This window comes from Dasypus novemcinctus, chromosome 3 (genome assembly GCF_030445035.2).
Source record: "Dasypus novemcinctus isolate mDasNov1 chromosome 3, mDasNov1.1.hap2, whole genome shotgun sequence".
NCBI classification, from domain to species: Eukaryota; Metazoa; Chordata; class Mammalia; order Cingulata; family Dasypodidae; genus Dasypus; species Dasypus novemcinctus.
This window is the reverse complement of record NC_080675.1, coordinates 3,713,852-3,731,714: the sequence shown is the minus strand read 5'-3', so window position 1 is coordinate 3,731,714 and position 17,863 is coordinate 3,713,852. Positions and strand designations below refer to the sequence as shown.

General features: G+C 37.2%; 1 pseudogene; it reads right to left on the bottom strand.

Moving 5' to 3' along the window:
- Positions 1–1,816: 1,816 nt before the first annotated feature.
- On the bottom strand, positions 1,817–17,829 carry LOC131277212 (acyl-protein thioesterase 1 pseudogene; annotated as a pseudogene).
- Positions 17,830–17,863: the final 34 nt, after the last annotated feature.

Here is a 17,863-nt window from a genome sequence, read left to right as displayed (position 1 = left end):
CTTTAAATGCAAAGGTTTTAAGAAATGAGGAGGTCGTTATATATTAATAAAAGGGACAATCCACCAGGAAGAAAAAAGTTACAATTATCTATGCACCTAACCAGGGTGCCCCAAAATACATGAGGCAAATGCTGGCAAAACTGAAGGGAGAAATAGCTATCTCTACAATAATAGTTGGAGACTTCAACACACCACTCACATCATTAGATAGAACTAGTCAGAAGATCAACAAGAAAACAGAACTTGAACAATATGATGAGCTAGACCTAACAGACATAAACAGAATGTTGTACCCAAACTCATTCTTCTTATGCGCCCACGGATCTTTCTTGATGACAGACCACATGTTAGGTCACAATGCAAGTCTCAATAAAGATACAAAGAGTAAAATTATACAAAGCATCTTCTCAGATCATAATAGAATGAAACTGGAAATCAATAATAGACAGGAAAGAGGTAAATTCACAAATGTGTGTTGGTTGAATAATACACTCCTAAATAATCAGTGGGTCAAAGAAAAAATTGTAAGTGAAATTAGTAAATATATTGAGACAAATGAAAATGAGAACACAGCTTACCAAAACTTATGGGAAACAGCGAAGGCAGTCCTCAGAGAGAAATTCATAGCCCTAAATGCCTATATTAAAAAAGAAAAGCTAAAATAAAAAATCAAAGATCTAACTGAACAACTAAAATAACTAGAAAAAGAACAGCAAACCACTCCTAAACAACATAGGTATCTATCAAAGCAATGAATGGATAAAAGAATTTTGTGGTGTATACACACAATGGAATATTATGCAGATGTAAGAAATGAAGTCATAAAGCATATGACAACATGGATAAACCTGGAGGATATTAATGCAGAGTGAAACAAGCCAGATACAAAAGGACAAATACTACATGACTGTACTACTATGAACTAAATATACTGTGAAATCTCATGGAGTTAATAACTTGAATATAGGTCAACAGAAAATAGAATGAGGTTAGAGAATGGAAAACTTGTGTTGAATTGGTAAAAAGGATGTGTGCTAATCTTTGGAAAGGAACAGAAAAGATGAAAGACCAATGTATTATCTGTAACTAGCAGTACTATTATATGGGTATGAGAAGGCTTTAAAGGGAAGTCTAAGGTAATGTATATTACTAAAAGCTAAAAAATGTAACATGTAACTGTATAGCATAGTAAAACCACATGTGAAATATGAATATGGGTAAAACTGCATATATGACTGTTTTTCTCTGAAATAGAAAAAATGTATTTTAAAGCTACAAGGTATTAATATCAAAATATTATGCTAAGTGAAAGAAACCAGACACAGTTATATATATTGTTGTATAGAACAATTTCATTACTCCATATTAGAACAATTTCAATACTCCAAAGTGAAAAACTCCACATCTTTATAAATTGATTTATCAATTTATAAAGATGAAGTTAGATCAGAGGTTATATAGGGCTGGGGAAGGAATGTTAAGGAGTGTGGAGTTTTTCACTTTGGAGTAATGAAATTGTTCTAAAAATTTTTTTGGTGATGAATGTACAAAATTATGATTATACTAAAAGTCACTGATTATACACTTTGGAGAGATCATATGGTATATGAGCATATTGCAATAAAACTATTTAATAAATAAATAATTGTGCAAGAACAGCCAGAAATAGCAGCTATGTACAGCAAGGAAAACAAAGAGATCGAGGGGTGAAGAATTTTCTTGTTTATTATTATTAAAATAATTAAAATGCTCTAATGATGACTGAAGGGATGAATGCACAACAATGTGATTACACCAAATACCACTGATTGTACACTTTGGGTGAACTGTATGCTTTATTAATATGAATGAATATAATTGACTTGTTAAAAAAATAATAAAAGGATACTATGAACAACTGTATGTCAACAAACTAGACAACACTGATGAAATGGACAAATTCCTAGAAACACGCAAACAACCCACGATCACCCTAGAAGAAATAGAAGACCTTAACAAACCAATCACAAGTAAAAGAATTTCAAAGTTACCAAAACCTCCCCAAAATGAAAGGTCCAGGACCAGATGGCTTCACAGATGAACTAAACCAATCATTCAAAGATATCTAATACCAAACCTGCTCAAGCTATTTTAAAAAACTGAACAGGAAGGAATGCTACCAAACTCATTCTATGAAGCCAACATCACCCTAATACCAAAGGCAAACAAAGATATGACATAAAAAGAAAATTACCGACCACTTTCTCTAATGAATATACATGCAAAAATCCTCCGTAAGTGGTCTTACTAGTCAGCCAAAGGGGTGCTAATGCAAAGTATCAGAAATCTTTTGGCTTTTATAAAGGGTATTTATTTGAGGTAGAAACTTACAGTTATCAGGCCCTAAAGAGTCCAACTTAAAGTACCATAAGGGGTATTTTCTCACCCAAAGTCTGTTGCCATGTGTGGACAAGATGGTTGCCGATATCTGCACGGTTCAGCTTTCCTCTTACCTCTTAAGGCTCTGTTGTCCCAGCTTCTTCTCATCTCAGCTCTAGGCTGGCATAAGGCTTGTCTTTCTTCCCAGGCGCTGTTTCTTTCCAGGCTCAGCTGCTCTGTTCTCTTCACAAGGTCAGCTGTAAACATCAGTCTCACCTTTCTTTCTGGGGATGCACGATCCTCTGTGTATCTTCTCTGTGTATCTACTTCAGTGTAAGAGCCTGTTTATCAGGGACTCAAAACTGAGTCACACTTCACACTCCAATGATATGGTTGAATCAAAGCCCTAATCTTAAAATAATTAAACATCTCAGTTGAATCTAATATAATCAAAGGGTTATCATACCCAGAGAAACAGATCAGTTTACAAACATAATCTACAGCTCTTTTTGGAATTCATAAATAATATCAAACTGCCACAAATGGCAAGTCTAATGATGTTCTCTCATAATCTTTAACCAAAGTTCCACAACAATGTAAGGTGTTAGTGGAGGGTGTTGTATGGGAATTCAGTACATTATGCACGATTGTTTCTAAGTTCACAAATTCTCTAGTTAAAAAATACAAATACATATTTTTAAAATCTCAACAAAATACGTTTTAACCAAATCCAAAAATGCATTAAGAAAATTATACATTACAGTCAAGTGAGTTTTTTCCACAAAAAGTCAGAATTAAATTTTATTTCACATTGATAGAAACTGTGAAAATGATTTACATTGTCCTATATTACAGCAAAAATTTTCAACAGAATAATATATTTTACCATAAATAAGAAACTGCTGATTTGTATAACTGTTTTTATTCCTCAAAGTAAAGGACAATGAGTTTGTAAATGATTGTTTACAAGTTGCTTATACTGTGTCAAAATTCATTTTATATTTTTAAAGTATATTTATTTTCCAACTATACTTTCCATACTTTTCATTTTTATTCCTGACCTTGAGGGAAAGCATTAAAAAAAAAAAGAAAAGCAGCAAGGATATAAATTTTGCCATAAATAATCCATTCAAAGAGAGTACTTGACTAAAGATATATTTTTAAACCTTGTAAATATATATTAATGATATTCATTATATATACTTATGTGATTGTATTTTTAAATGCTAGGCTGCAGAGAAAGTACTCTGGAAAATAGCACAACTGGTCACTCTGCTTTAGGAAAAAACCTTCTATAGACTACTAAATTTTGAGATAATTTATTAGATCTGCTTGTGGAGAAAGGAATGTAGGTTTCTAAGTATTTTCATCAATAACTGGCACCTTACTTATAAGTTAAAAATGAGAAAGGATGGAAAATATTAAAGCATAAATGCAAAGGGAACTCTTAATTGTTCTTAAAGGTTTACCACGTTGATCAGGTAAATAGCACTTCTGCTAACCAGAAGATTAAAAGACTCAAAGTTGTTTTTTATTTTTAAGTTAAACAAACAAGAAAGTTCCTACATATGTTTGGCTAAAGAAGGAGCAATTTATTTAAAAATTTTTTTTAATCCAGACAGGCTTAATTATTAACATTCTATATTATACACTGCCAAATTATTTCCATGATTAATTAGCATCTGTTTACAAAGATGCTATTCCAGCATTGTTTTGACCAGTTGGAATACAGCCAAAAAATTAACAGTTCAAAAATACCGCATTTCAATTAAAATATTAAATAATGAGATAATTCTATATTGAGTTCTGACTAAACTTTATTACCCAGAAATTTGCTTCCAAATAATTTTTTAACCAGTAATTTGAAAATTTTGACAACATAAAATTTAAAAATTAATATTTTTATGTTTGCACAAAATATAATTAAGAAAATCATTGGAAGGGGAGCGGCTGTAGCTCAGTGGTTCAGTGCCTGCTTTGCATGTACGAGGTCTCAGGTTCAATATCCAGTACCTCCTAAAAAAAAATTGTTTGAATAAAGTCACAATTTCAAAGAAAGTCATTGGCAGACAAAAACAAAGCAAAATTTTTTGGATGGATCTAATTTTCTACAGTAGTTGGTTTCAAACATGTACAAAGTAAGTAAACAAATTCTATACTACAAGGATAATGATCTTAGGCCAAATCATCTTAGAAATTACAATTTTTAAGATCAAGTCATAAATATTTCAGAACATACTAGAGTATGATCTAATTATTCTTCCAGTTGATGATAGAAAATTAAAATCACAAAATTATTCCTATTATCTGAACTAAAGAGTCTAATTGAATAAGTGTAAATTTGTACTAAGATACAGTTGAAGAAATAAAGCAGTACATAAGTTTTAAGTCATGTCTGATTTCATTATATATATAAATACATCATAAATACCATATGTCTGTGATTCAGAATGTCAAATTACAGGATTCATTAACACCAGACGTCTATGCAGGGAGACAGTTATTTGTTCTCCTTTGAAGGATAATAAAGGAAGAACATGTCTTTTCCAGAGGAGAAAAGAATATTAAATGGAGATGACAGTTAAAAAAAAGACTGGTCCCCCAAATAAAATGGCCATTAACTGAGGACAGCAAATAATATTACTATTCCACTAACACTTAAAAGTTTTTATTCTTATTAGGAATAACAATACCATCTCATTATTATTATGTATATAAGAATACATATATAAGTACATTGTATGTGACTAGGCAATTTTGGAATAAATCCATAATCTAAGTCACAGCACTCTTTAATAATTTATAACTTAACTGCTCATCTATAACTGAACAAACTTTCAGTAAGCACACGAATAATTTGCAAATAATGTAATGAAATTTCTGACTGCAGTATTTTATTTTTTTGAATTACATTTAAGATAAAGAAGCTAGCTGCTTCACCTATTTTAATACTAGTATACTCTGGGATCATATACAAATACATGTATAGAAACTCGAAAGCACCTACATTTCCCACAAGGAGACATTATTTAGTCTGTGTCATTGGTATGTATTTGCAAAACATTCTAACACTGCAAACAAGAGGTTTCAGGATTGGTCATGATTAAAGGTTCTACTCTACTACAATGATGCTGGTGTACTTCCATACAAGGCTGCTTAGTGACATCCATCAACTGATAGTAGGACTTTATCAATGAATTGCTTGATATCCATCATTTCCTGATGAACTGTGCATCATGCCCTCACAGGTTTTGGATTTACCAATGGTTTTAGCCTTTCAGCAGTAAGAGAACGAAACATTAGGGGAACTAAAGTGCCACAATCTCCGCGGCACTGCAGAATATAAATATCTTCATTAGTGCCACTGATAGGACCCTTCCAAAGTGGAAGCCAGTGACTGAGTGCAATGACACCTGTCAGTTTCTGCTGTGTTGAAAGAGCAGTCTAGAAAGATAAAGCACCTCCCTGAGAAAATCCTCCCAAAAAATCCTGTTAAAAGGAATTCCATTCTTCACCTCTTGGTCTATCAAAGTTTTGACATTTTCTGCTGCCTGCTTGATTCCAGGTTTGTTGTCTTGTGAATCAGGCAAAAATCCAATATCAAAACAAGAAGAAGATATATTCATGTTCATATTTAATGTAACAGGCATACCTGGAGCATGCAGGGAGGAATATCTGATATGAGAACTTCTGATACCTGCAAAGGCTTCTGCCCATCCATGCCCTGTATCTCCCAATCTGAGAAGAAAAATGACTGCTGTGGTGGCCCTGCAGACGGTGGGCATGATGGTGGGCAGCAGGGCTGACATGTTGCTGCACACACATGGCTCGGAACCACATGTTGGAAGTGGAAGTGGAGATGTAATGGGCACAGGTCGAGGTTCTGGACAAGTAAGCCTCAAATGGGCGTTACACCAGGTACGCAAGATGAACAATTACAATAGTTGCAGAAAGGCATTTGACAAAATACAACATCTTTTTTTGATAAAAACATTCCGAAAGATAGGAATAGAAGGAAACTTTCTCAATACAATTAGGAGCATTTTTGAAAAACCTACAGCTAACATTGTACTCAAGGGTGCAAGACTGAAAGCTTTCCCTCTGAGATCAGGAACAAGACAAGGATGCCCACTCTCTCCACTGTTATTCAATATAGTGCTAGAAGTTCTAGCCAGAGCAATTAGGCAAGAAAAAGAAATAGAAGACACCCATATAAGAAAGGAGGAAGTAAAACTTTTGCTATTTGCTGGTGATATGATTTCTTACTTTTAGAAAAATCCCAAAAAATCTACAACAAAGCTACTAGAACTATAAGATGATTTCAGTGAAGTGGCAGAATATGAGATTAATATGCAAAAATAAATAGCATTTTTATGAGATTAGAATATTCACAGATAAACAGAAACAGAGAATTTCTAAACAGGAGACCAGATTTTCAGGAAACACTAAAGGGTGTGCTGGAGCCTGAAAAGAAAAGACAGGAGAAAGAGGCCTGGAAGAGAGTCCAGAAATGAACATTATATCAATAAAAGAGGGGGTGGGGGCTATATGGGGACCTCATATTTTTTTAATGTAATATTAAAAAAATGAATAAAGACAAAAAATAAATAAAAGTAACTAAAAGTGTCAAAAGAGTGTTGAAAATAAAATGACAGATAAAACTAAAATAGGAATAAACTTAACCAACGATGTAAAAGCACTTGTATGCAGAAAACTGCAACTCAATTTTAAAAGAAATTTAAAAAGGTCTAAATAACTGGAAGAACATTCCATGCTCATGGATTGGAAAACTAAATATCATTAAGATGTCAATTTTGCAAATTGATATCCAGATTCAAGGCAATCCCGATAAAAAGTCCACCAGCATTAAAAAAAAAACCCAAAACAACCTGCAAACACAATCATCAAATTTATTAGGAAGGGTAAGGGGTCCTGGATAGCCAGAAACATCACAAAAAGGAAAAGTGAACCCTTATCTCTAGGCTTTAAATCTAGCTATAGTGGTAATAACAGTATGGTACTGTCCTAAAGACAGACACATTGAACAATGGAACCAAATTTATAGTTCAGAAACAGACCCTCATGTGTATGGTCAAGTGATTTTTTTACTAGCCCGTCAAACCTACACAGCTTGGGCAGAACAATCCATTCAACAAATGGTGCTGAAAGAATTGGATATCCATAGCCGAAAGAAGGAAAGAGGACTCTATCTCACACCTTATACAAAAATTAACTCAAAATGATCAAAAACCTAAAAATAAAAGCAAGAACCATAAAACTTCTAGAAGAAATTGTAGGAAAATATCTTCAAGAACCTGGTGGTAGGTGGTGGATTCTTAAAGGAGATAGGAGGACTGAGATGGACTACTGATGTTTAAAGTATGTAGAAGTTTTAATTAGCTTTACTGTAAAAGTGTGGAAATGTATAGGGTAGCTGGTAACACTAGTTTATAAATGGGATGTGACTGAAAATGGTAGTTTAGTTATGTAAATGCCAATTGACAGAACCCTAGAGAATAATCTAGGAGTTGAATAGCACAGTAAACCAAGAGGTGGGTGAGAATTGTGATTGATGGTACAGATACAAGAGTGTCCTTTGTGAGCTAGAGCAAATATACATCACTACTGCAGGGTGTTGGGAATGTGGAGAAGCATGGGAAAAATACAGCTGATCTATGGACTGTGGTTAGTAGTAATAATATAATATCCTTGCATCTATATGAAAGATGAACTGTGTTGGCAATGACACAATATGGAAAATGTGAGCCAAATGTACACTCTAGACATGGTAACAATCAGATGATATTATCATATCTGTAACAAATGTTCCACCACAGTGTGGTGTGTTGGTGGAGGGGTGTTGTTTAGAAATTCTGCACGTGTGCATGATTGTTTTATAAGTTTACAACTTCTGTCACAAAAAAACATATTTAAAAAATAATAATAGGGTGGGTTGGGAGAAAAACACACCAAATGTAAGATAAGGACTATGATTAATAGTAAGATTTTGAAATATTCTTTCATAGTTTGTAACAAACATCTCATGACAATGCAAGGTGTTGGTGGAGGGTTGATATAAGGTACCCCTGTATGAAGTTATGCATGTTTGCTTTGTAGGTTCACAACTTTTACTATACACTTAATTGTTTATATATGTTCATATATAAAAGATATTAAGATAATAATAATAGGGTTGGTTGGGGAAAAATACTTTGGTTAGTAGTAATATATATATATATATTCTTAAAGGTTTGTTTATTTCTCTCCCCCCGTTGTCTGCTCTCTGTGTCCATTCACTGTGTCCGCTTGCATTCTCTGCAGCACTGGGAAACTGCATCTCTTTTTTGTTGTGTCATCTTGCTGCATCAGCTCTCCATGTGTGCAGTGCCACTCCTGGGTGGCTGCGCTTTTTTCACGTGGGGTGGCTCTCGAGGGGTGCACTCCTTGGCGCGTGGGGCACCCCTACATGGGGATACCCCTGCATGGCATGGCACTCCTTGCACACGGCAGCTCTGTGCATGGGCCAGCATACCAGAAGGGTCAGGAGGCCCTGGGTATTGAACCCTGGACCCTCGCATATGGTAGGCGAACCCTCTATCAGTTAAGCTGTGTAATCTTCTCATAATATTTTGACAATGCTCTTTAATCATTAGTTAAAAAGGTTTAACAACAATGCAAGTTACTGGTGGTCGGCTGAGTTATGAGAGTCCTGTATGATGTTATATATGTTTGTTCTGTAAGTTCACTATTGTTATATACTTGTTTATGCACGAGTGGTATACTTCAATAAATTAATTAAATAGTGTTTTTATATACTAATGAGCAATCTGAGGAGGAAGTCATGAAACATTCCATTTACAATAGAGTACACAATAAAGAATCCAGACCAGGGAAGTGAACTTTGCCCAGTGGTTAGGGCGTCTGTCTACCACTTGGGAGGTCCGTGTATGGTTCAGGCCCGGGGCCTTCTTGACCCATGTGGAGATGGCCCATGCGCAGTGCTGATGGGCGCAAGGAGTGCCGTGCCACGCAGGGGTATCCCAGCATAGGGGAGCCCCACGCGCAAGGAGTGTGCCACGCAAGGAGTACACCCCTTAAGGAGAGCCGCCCAACGCAAAAGAAAGTGCAGCCTGCCCAGGAATGGTGCCCCACACACGGAGAGTTGACACAGCAAGATGACACAGCAAAAAGAAACACAGATTGCCATGCTGCTGACAACAACAGAAGCGGACAAAGACGACGCAGCAAATAGACACAGAGAACAGAAAACTGGGGTGGTGGGGGAGGGGAGAGAAATAAATATTTTTTAAAAAAGAATCAAGACCAAAGACATAAAGGACCTATATTCAGAAAACTATAAAACATTGCTAAAAGAAACCAAAGATGGTCTAAATGGAAAGATATTCTGTGTTCATGGTAGGAGGACTAAATATCACCAAGATGTCAATTCTACCCAAAATGATCTATAGATTTAACACAATCCTGATAAAAATTCCAACAGCCTTCTTTGTAGAACTGGAAAAGCCAATTATCAAATTTATCTGGAAGGGTAAGGGCCCCTGAATAGCCAAAAATATCTTTAAAAAGATGAATGAAATTGGAGGACTCTAACTTCTGACTTTAAAGCATATTATCTAGCTACAGTGGTAAAAACAGCATAGTACTGGCATAAAGATAGACAGATTGACCAATGGAATCAAATCAAGAAATAGACCCTCACGTTGATGATCAAGTGATTTTTTGATAAGGTTGTCAAATCCACCCAGCCGGGTCAGAACAGCCTATTCAAAAAATGATGCTGGGAAAACTGGATATCCGTATCTTAAAAGAAAGAATGAGGACCCCTATCTCACACCTTATACAAAAATGAACTCAAAATGGATAAAGGATCTAAATATAAAAACCAGAACTATAAAACTCCTAGAAGAAAACATAGGGAAACAGCTTCACTATTTTGTGGTAGGTAGGTGGTGGTTGCTTAGACCTTATATCCAAAGCATGGGCAAGGAAAGAAAAAATAGATAAATGGAGCTTCCTCAAAATTAAACACTTTTGTGTTTCAAACAATTTTGTTAAGAAGGTGAAAAGGCAACCAACTCAATGGGAAAAAATCTTTGGGAACTACACATGCAACAAGGGTTAGATTTTCAAGTTACATAAAGAGATCATAGGGAAGTGGACTTGGCCCAGTGATTAGGGCATCCGTCTACCACATGGGAGGTCCGCAGTTCAAACCCCAGGCCTCCTTGACCTGTGTGGAGCTGGCCCATGTGCAGTGTTGATACGTGCAAGGATTGCCGTGCCTTGCAGGGGTGTCCCGGAGTATGGGAGTGCGCCTGTAAGGAGAGCCGCCCAGCGCGAAAGAAAGTGCAGCCTGCCCAGGAATGGTGCTGCACACACGGAAAGCTGATACAACAAGATGATGCAACAAAAGAAACACAGATTCCTATGCTGCTGACAACAACAGAAGCGGACAAAGAAGATGACGCAGCAAATAGACACAGAGAACACACAAAGGGGGGGGGTGGAATAAATAAATCTTTAAAAGAAAAAAATGCAACAAAAGAAACAGATTCCTGTGCTGCTGACAACAGAAGCGGACAAAGATGACGACGCAGCAAATAGACACAGAGAACACACAAAGGGGGGGGGGGGTGGAATAAATAAATCTTTAAAAGAAAAAGAGAGATCATACAAGTCAATGATAAAAAGTCAAGAAACCCAATTTTAAAAAGGGCAAAAGACTTGAATAGACATTTTTCTAAAGAGGAACTACAAACAGCCAAAAGGCACATGAAAAGATGCTCAATGTCATTAGTTATAAGGGAAATGCAGATTAAAACTGAAATATCATTTCACACCAGACACCAAAAAAAGAAATAAGGGAAAAAAAAAACCCAAACAGAAAACCACAAATGTTGGAGAGGATGTGGAAAAAGAGGAACACTCCTTCACTGTTGGTAGGAGTGTAAAATGGCACAGCCTCTGTGGAAGACTGTTTCGCAGTTCCACAGGAAGCTAAATATAGAATTGTCATATGATCCAGCAATCTCATTACTAGGAATATATTCAGAAGAACTGAAGGCAAGGACACGAACAGGTATTTTCACACTGATGTTTGTAGTGGCATTATTCACAATTGCTAAAGATGGAAACAACCTATGTGCCCAGCAACTGATGAATGCATAACCAAAATATGGGATATGCATATGATGGATTACTCTTTAGCTGTAAGAAGAAATGAATTGGGGAAGCACATGACAATATGGAGAAACCTTGAAGACATTATGTTGAGTGAAATAAGTCAGATACAAAAGGAAGTGTATTATATAGTCTCATTGATATGAACTAAATATGATAAGTAGACTTATGGAGCTGGACTGTGGAGTTTAGGTTTGTGGAAGACAGAATGTGAGTTGGGAAGGGGGAGCGGATGCTGGATATACCTAAAATGTTTAATATGGTCAATTGTAAATAAGTGGTAATGGATAGAGTTGGTGGCAGCATATCATAATGAGTAAAACAAATTGCTGATTTATGGATATAAACTTGTCTGAAATGTGTGGTCTAGGGAGGTTAATGTTAATTGGAGGACAGCTGGAGGATAATCTAGGCACCATATAACAGTGATTTGGCGGTAGATGAGGATTATGGTTAGTAACAAATGTAGGAATGTTCATTTATTACAAGCTAAGAATATGACAATACATGGGAGAAATATAATTATTTTAACTTATACACTGTAATTAACAATAATAACTATGTTATTATTTTTATAGCAAAAGCAAAGAAAGTACTATATCAACGCTAAAGGTAAAAAAAGAATATGGGATTTAGTTTTATGAGATATGAATATATTATTTTTTTCTTCTTCATTTTCTTCATTAACAAGAAGACCTTGATAATATCATTTAACCAATCTGTGTTCATTTGTGTAAAAAAGGAGAGGGGGCAAGGATTTGAATAGATATTTCTCCAAAGAAGATATTCAAATGGCCAATAAATATATGAAAAGATGCTCAACATTATTAGCCATTAAGAAATACAAATTAAAACTACAATGAGAGGAGAGCAGATGTGGCTCAGTGGTTGAGTGCCAACTTCCCACATACGAGGTTCAGGGTTCAATCTCCAGTTCCGGTTACCTCAAAAAAAGAAAAAAAAGAAAAAAAGAAAATTAAACTACAATGAGATACCACTTCACATTTACTAGGATGGCTATTAGGCTATTATTTTTTAAAAATACTGAAAATAAGAAGTGTTGGTGGGGATGCAGAGAAATAGGAACCCTCATACATTGTTTGTGGAAATGTAAAATGGTACAGCCATGGTGGAAAAGTTTGGCAGTTACTTAGAAAGTTAAACATAGAATTACTATCTGTTTCAGCAATTCCATGCATAGGTATACGCCCAAAAGAATTGACAGTAGGGACTCAAACAGATGTTTGCACGCCAATGTTCATCACAGCCATAAAATCACAATAGCCAAAAGGGTAGAAGCATCCCACATGTGGGATATCTATAAAATGAAATATTATTCAGCCGTAAAAAAAAAAGTGAAGTGTTGGTACATGCTACAACATGGATGAACCTTAGAAACATCGTATTGAAATACGTCAGACACATAGGACAAATACCGTATAATTCTTTCATATGAAATACTTAGAATAAGCAAATTCATTGAGACAGAAAGCAGAATGGTGATTATCAGAGATTGGAGGAGGGAAAAATGGGGAATTACTGCTAAATGAGTATGAGTTTACGTTTGGGATAATGAAAACAGTCTGGAACTAGACAGTGGTAAAAGTTATATACAGTAAAGTACTTAATGTGAAAGAGTTATTTGCTTAACATGGTTACAATGATTTTTATGTGATATATAATTTCTCACAATTAAAAATAAATAAATGCACTATAAAAGAGAATAAGATGGTTTGTACAAGATCTATTTATTTAAGAATATAATTTGGCAATTCTGCTGGTATATGAGTTTTAACATTCTGCAAGTTGAAGCAGAAAGTAGGAGTGGTGTATTAGGTACATTATACTGATGTTTTCCAAATTTGTTTTCAAGCTCCATAATGGTCTTACAAGGATGTACTGAGTCAAAATGTCCAAAGAGGTAAATTTGAGAAATTGGTTATTTTACATGGTGCATCAGATACGATTTCAAAGTTGGTTCCTAAAAATATCCATCCATGCCTATTTCTCTTTATAAGGTCAGTGCAGCAAAAACTCATTTCCTCAAAGTTAAAATAGAAAACATGCTTTTAATCATCTTAATAGATTAATTTCTGAATCTGAAAAAAGATAAGGTTGGACTAAAGTGAATACTCTCTTTAGCTCGCAAAAAAACTGGTATATTTTAAGTCATCAACAAATATTCCTCTTCTCCCTGTCTTAAATAGTTCCATGGTTCAGGCTTTGGTCCTCTTCTTTATCTACACTCACTCCCTGGTGATGGGATCAAGACTTTAAATACCATCTTTGTGCTGATGACTGGCAATACACACTGGCAGCTCAGACCTCTCCCCGACTTGATTATTCAACTGCCTCCTGGACATTTTCTCTGAATGTTAAATAGACATCTTATTCCCAACATGTTCAAAGTTGAACTCCTGATTTACCTTTCAAAACTTGCTCCCTCCCAGACTTCCCCATCTCGGTTTAATGTTATTTGCATTCTCCAGTTGCTTATGCATAGTGTGGAGTCATTCTTGACTCCTCCATCTCTCCTACAAGCCACATCAAAATTGCTGAGGAATCCTATTGGTTTTACTTTCCGAATATATCTAAGAATCTCAACAGCTAGCACCCCCAGTTCAAGCCACTGACCTGGATTAACTGCAGCTAGCCTCCTAAATGGCCTCCCCCTTCTACTCTGCCTTGCTCGCTTTGCTCGAGTCACAAAGGCTTCTTGCTATTCATTGACCATGCTTGGCACACTCCTTCCTATTCTGGGGGCCTTTGCTGCGGAGTTTTCCTCTGCTTGGTCTGCTCTTTTCCCAGCTCTTCCCATGGTCCACTCCTTCACCTCTTTCAAGTCTTTGCTGAAATGTCAGTCTCAACGAGGCTTATCCTGACAATTATACTAGAAACTGCAAACTATTCAGCACACTCCCAATCCACCTTACACTGCTCTACTTTTTCCCTAGCATTGATCATTATATATATGCTTATCCTCTGTCTTATCCCTGTAAGAACATAAGCTCCATAAGTGAAGGATTTTTGTTTACTGACACATCCCAAAGGACAGAAGAGTTGGCACATTAGAGGTGCTCAAATAAATGTTTGAGGGTATAAAGAATTTAACAAGGTTTCTCTTATCCTTGAGTATGCTTACAATCTAGTTGAAAGGCAGCATATATGCATTAAAAGATAAATATCAATATAAGATATTAGGATATGCTAATAAACACCAAAAGAAGATAACATTAGGATAGTAGCATATTACATAAATGACAAATGAAAGCTCAGAGAATTGCCAGAGAAATATGGAGAAGTGATTTCTTAACTTTTTTGGGAAGGTAGTCACATGTCTTTGAAAATCTGATGAAAGCTACAGACTGTTGATATAAGTGAACATATATACATATAATTTTGAATACAATTACAGGGGCTTAAAACACTCCCTGAAAACAGCCATGGAACCTGAATTAAGAACCCCTGGTTTAAAGTACAGTATGGTTTTATCACCAAGTGCTTGGGACAGGTTTGGTGAAGATGGGCCTTAAGCTAGTTCTTGAAGAACAGCCTATGAAGAAGGGAAAAGTCTTTTGGGCAAGGGAAATAGTTGAAAAGTGACAGCAGTACAGTCTGAAGTAATGGAGGATTTACGTGATAGGGAAGGGACAGGCTGAGAATTGCTTGGATTTTTACTTAATTCTCTGGATATTGCTAGTCATTCAAAGTTTTTGGTCTTTAATGTTTAAAGCAGTGTTTTATGAAAATGTAGTGTTTTTAAGAAAATTAACTTGGTGGTTGTTTATAGTAGGAAAATTGGTAGAAAACCTGAAATTAAGGAAATCATTCATGAACTCATTATGATTCAACTTTGAGGAAACAGAAAGGGAATTGATAAAGTTTAGAGACTGATCAGTTTGAGGCCCAAATTCATTTAGAAATGCCTGGTTTGAAAATTAAATTTAGAGCTGAACCTTAGGTCAGGCCTAGTTATATAGATATGGGAGTTATTTATGGACTCCTTGGGAGTAGGAAAAAAAAATATGGGAGTACTAAGAACTGAGATTATTTGAAGGCTTCTGATAGGGAAAATCAGCAACCTATTATGATCGTAAGAAGATACGTTGACTAAAACCTTAATAAAATGCTTGAGTAATTAAATGTTCTTGTTAACCAAAGGTAATAAAATTTTTGTTTACATCCCCGTCCCCAAAATATTATTTTTTTAAGATTTATTTATATCCCCCCCTTCCCCTCCTCCCGCCCTGCTGTTTTTGCTGTCTGTATTGTCTCCTCTTCTTTTCTCTCCTCTAAGATTCACCGGGATTCAATCCTGGAGACCTCTGATGGAGAGAGAGGTTCCTTATCAATTGTGCCACCTCAGTTCCTGGTTTCTGCTGTGCTTCACCTTGACTCTACCCTTGTTTCTCTTCCAATGCATCATTATCTTGCTGTGTGACTCACTTGTGCAGGGCACTGGCTCACTACGCAGGCCTCACATGGGCACTCACCCAGGCACTGGCTCACCACGCGGGCACTCGTGTGGGCACTGGCTTGCCGTGTGGGCATGCTTTCTCTTCTTCTTTGTCCCCAGGAGGCCCCAGGGATCGAACCCAGGTCCTCCCATATGGTAGGTGTAAGCTCTATCACTTGAGCCACATCCCCTTCCCCAAAATATTACTTTGAACACAGGTGAATTATTTTTACAATTCAGGATGTCACTATTTCTCAAGGTGATCATTATAAATATGAATTTTCAATGTAAAACACCACAATTATAACAGACTGGGATAAATCCATGGTGACCACAGAACATATCCTGGTATTTTAAAAGGCTTCTGATATCTATTTGACTTTTAGAGAAAGGCAGATGACATCAAAACAACTATAACAAAAATTTTAAGTATTTCAGGGATTTATTAAGTAGTATTTTAGTCTAGCACTTTTTTGCCAACATGCACAAGCTGCAGGACGACAACATCAAATGCATTATTACATCATTGGCACAGCTTCTACAGGCTGTTTACTTGTTTTATAATATATAAGATGCTTATGATTCAGACACCCCTTACTTGAAATTAATAGTTTTTTTTAGGAGGTACTGGGGATTGAACTCTAGTCCTCGTACCTGGAAGTGTGCACTCAACCATTGAACTACACCCACTCCACTAAACACCTCTTACTTAAGAATTTCCCTCCCTTGATTTCTTTTGTGGCCCTCCAGGTAGGATGTGCACCTCAAAAAACAGTTCAGTCTTTGGTGTAATACATGTTGGCTTTTCCCCTTTGGAATTCTATCAGAATGTGTCACTTAGAAGCCTTCTTGTTCTTGTAACATGCCAAGAAACGCAGGTATAAAATGGTGCTATTTAATCTTACTTTAACACGGGTGCGTTTCCCCGCATGACTAGATCTAGCATATTTTAAAAACTATACCTATGGATCTTCCAGTAAATATTTTCTCAGATTCCTGTTAGGCCATAAAAAAAAAAAAAAAAAGGCAATGACCTCTTTTTTATTGAGGGCTCCTAACTGTTGAGCAAGATAAGTGAATCCTGCAGAGATTCAGTCTCTGGTTCCCAAAGCCACTTCCCGCCCCTCACTTCTCTGAACACTCTCGGATGAAGACCAACTTTAGCCAAGGAGCAGAAGCGCCAACACAACCCGCTCTCCTTAAATTAGCCATGCTCACTAATCATTCAGATACTTGACTTGCAAATACATAAACTGAATGTATTTATATCCTCCCCGCATCCCCCCAAAAGAAAGAGAAGCGTAAAACTCTAGACCTTCGGTCCGTTCTCGGAAGCCGACCCCAGGAGGTGCAGAGGGGCTTCCGACCGAGGGCTCCAGACAGTCGAGAGGGTCCGCCCGGCCCTCCGCCGCTGACGGTCCCGGGGGGTCGAGGCAGGGCGCAGGAGAGGCGAAGCCGCCCCCTCCCCCCAGCGTCGGGGCGCGCCCACACCCACCCCGAAGGCCGAATACGTTGGGCCTCCCGCTCTGCCCTCAGGATCCCACGGGCTGACCGAATCCAGCGGCATTCTCGAGGCGGCTCTCCCCGTCCGCTCCTCAGGGCCCCAGAGCCCCTTACGCTGAGGAGGCGGCGGCCCCAAGTTCACCTCAGCACTCTGGGCCCAGCCCCGCCGCGGCTTCCTCTGGCCGGCTCTTCCCGTACAGGGTGGCAGAGCAGCGGCCGTTCCGGCCCCGAGTCGCGGGAACTGGCCCACAGCCCTCTAAGCCGTACAGAGGCCGCGCCGAGAGGAGGAGCCTGCGGGCGCCCCGCTGGGCGGGGCGCGCCAGGTGAGCGCGCCTGCGCAGTCGG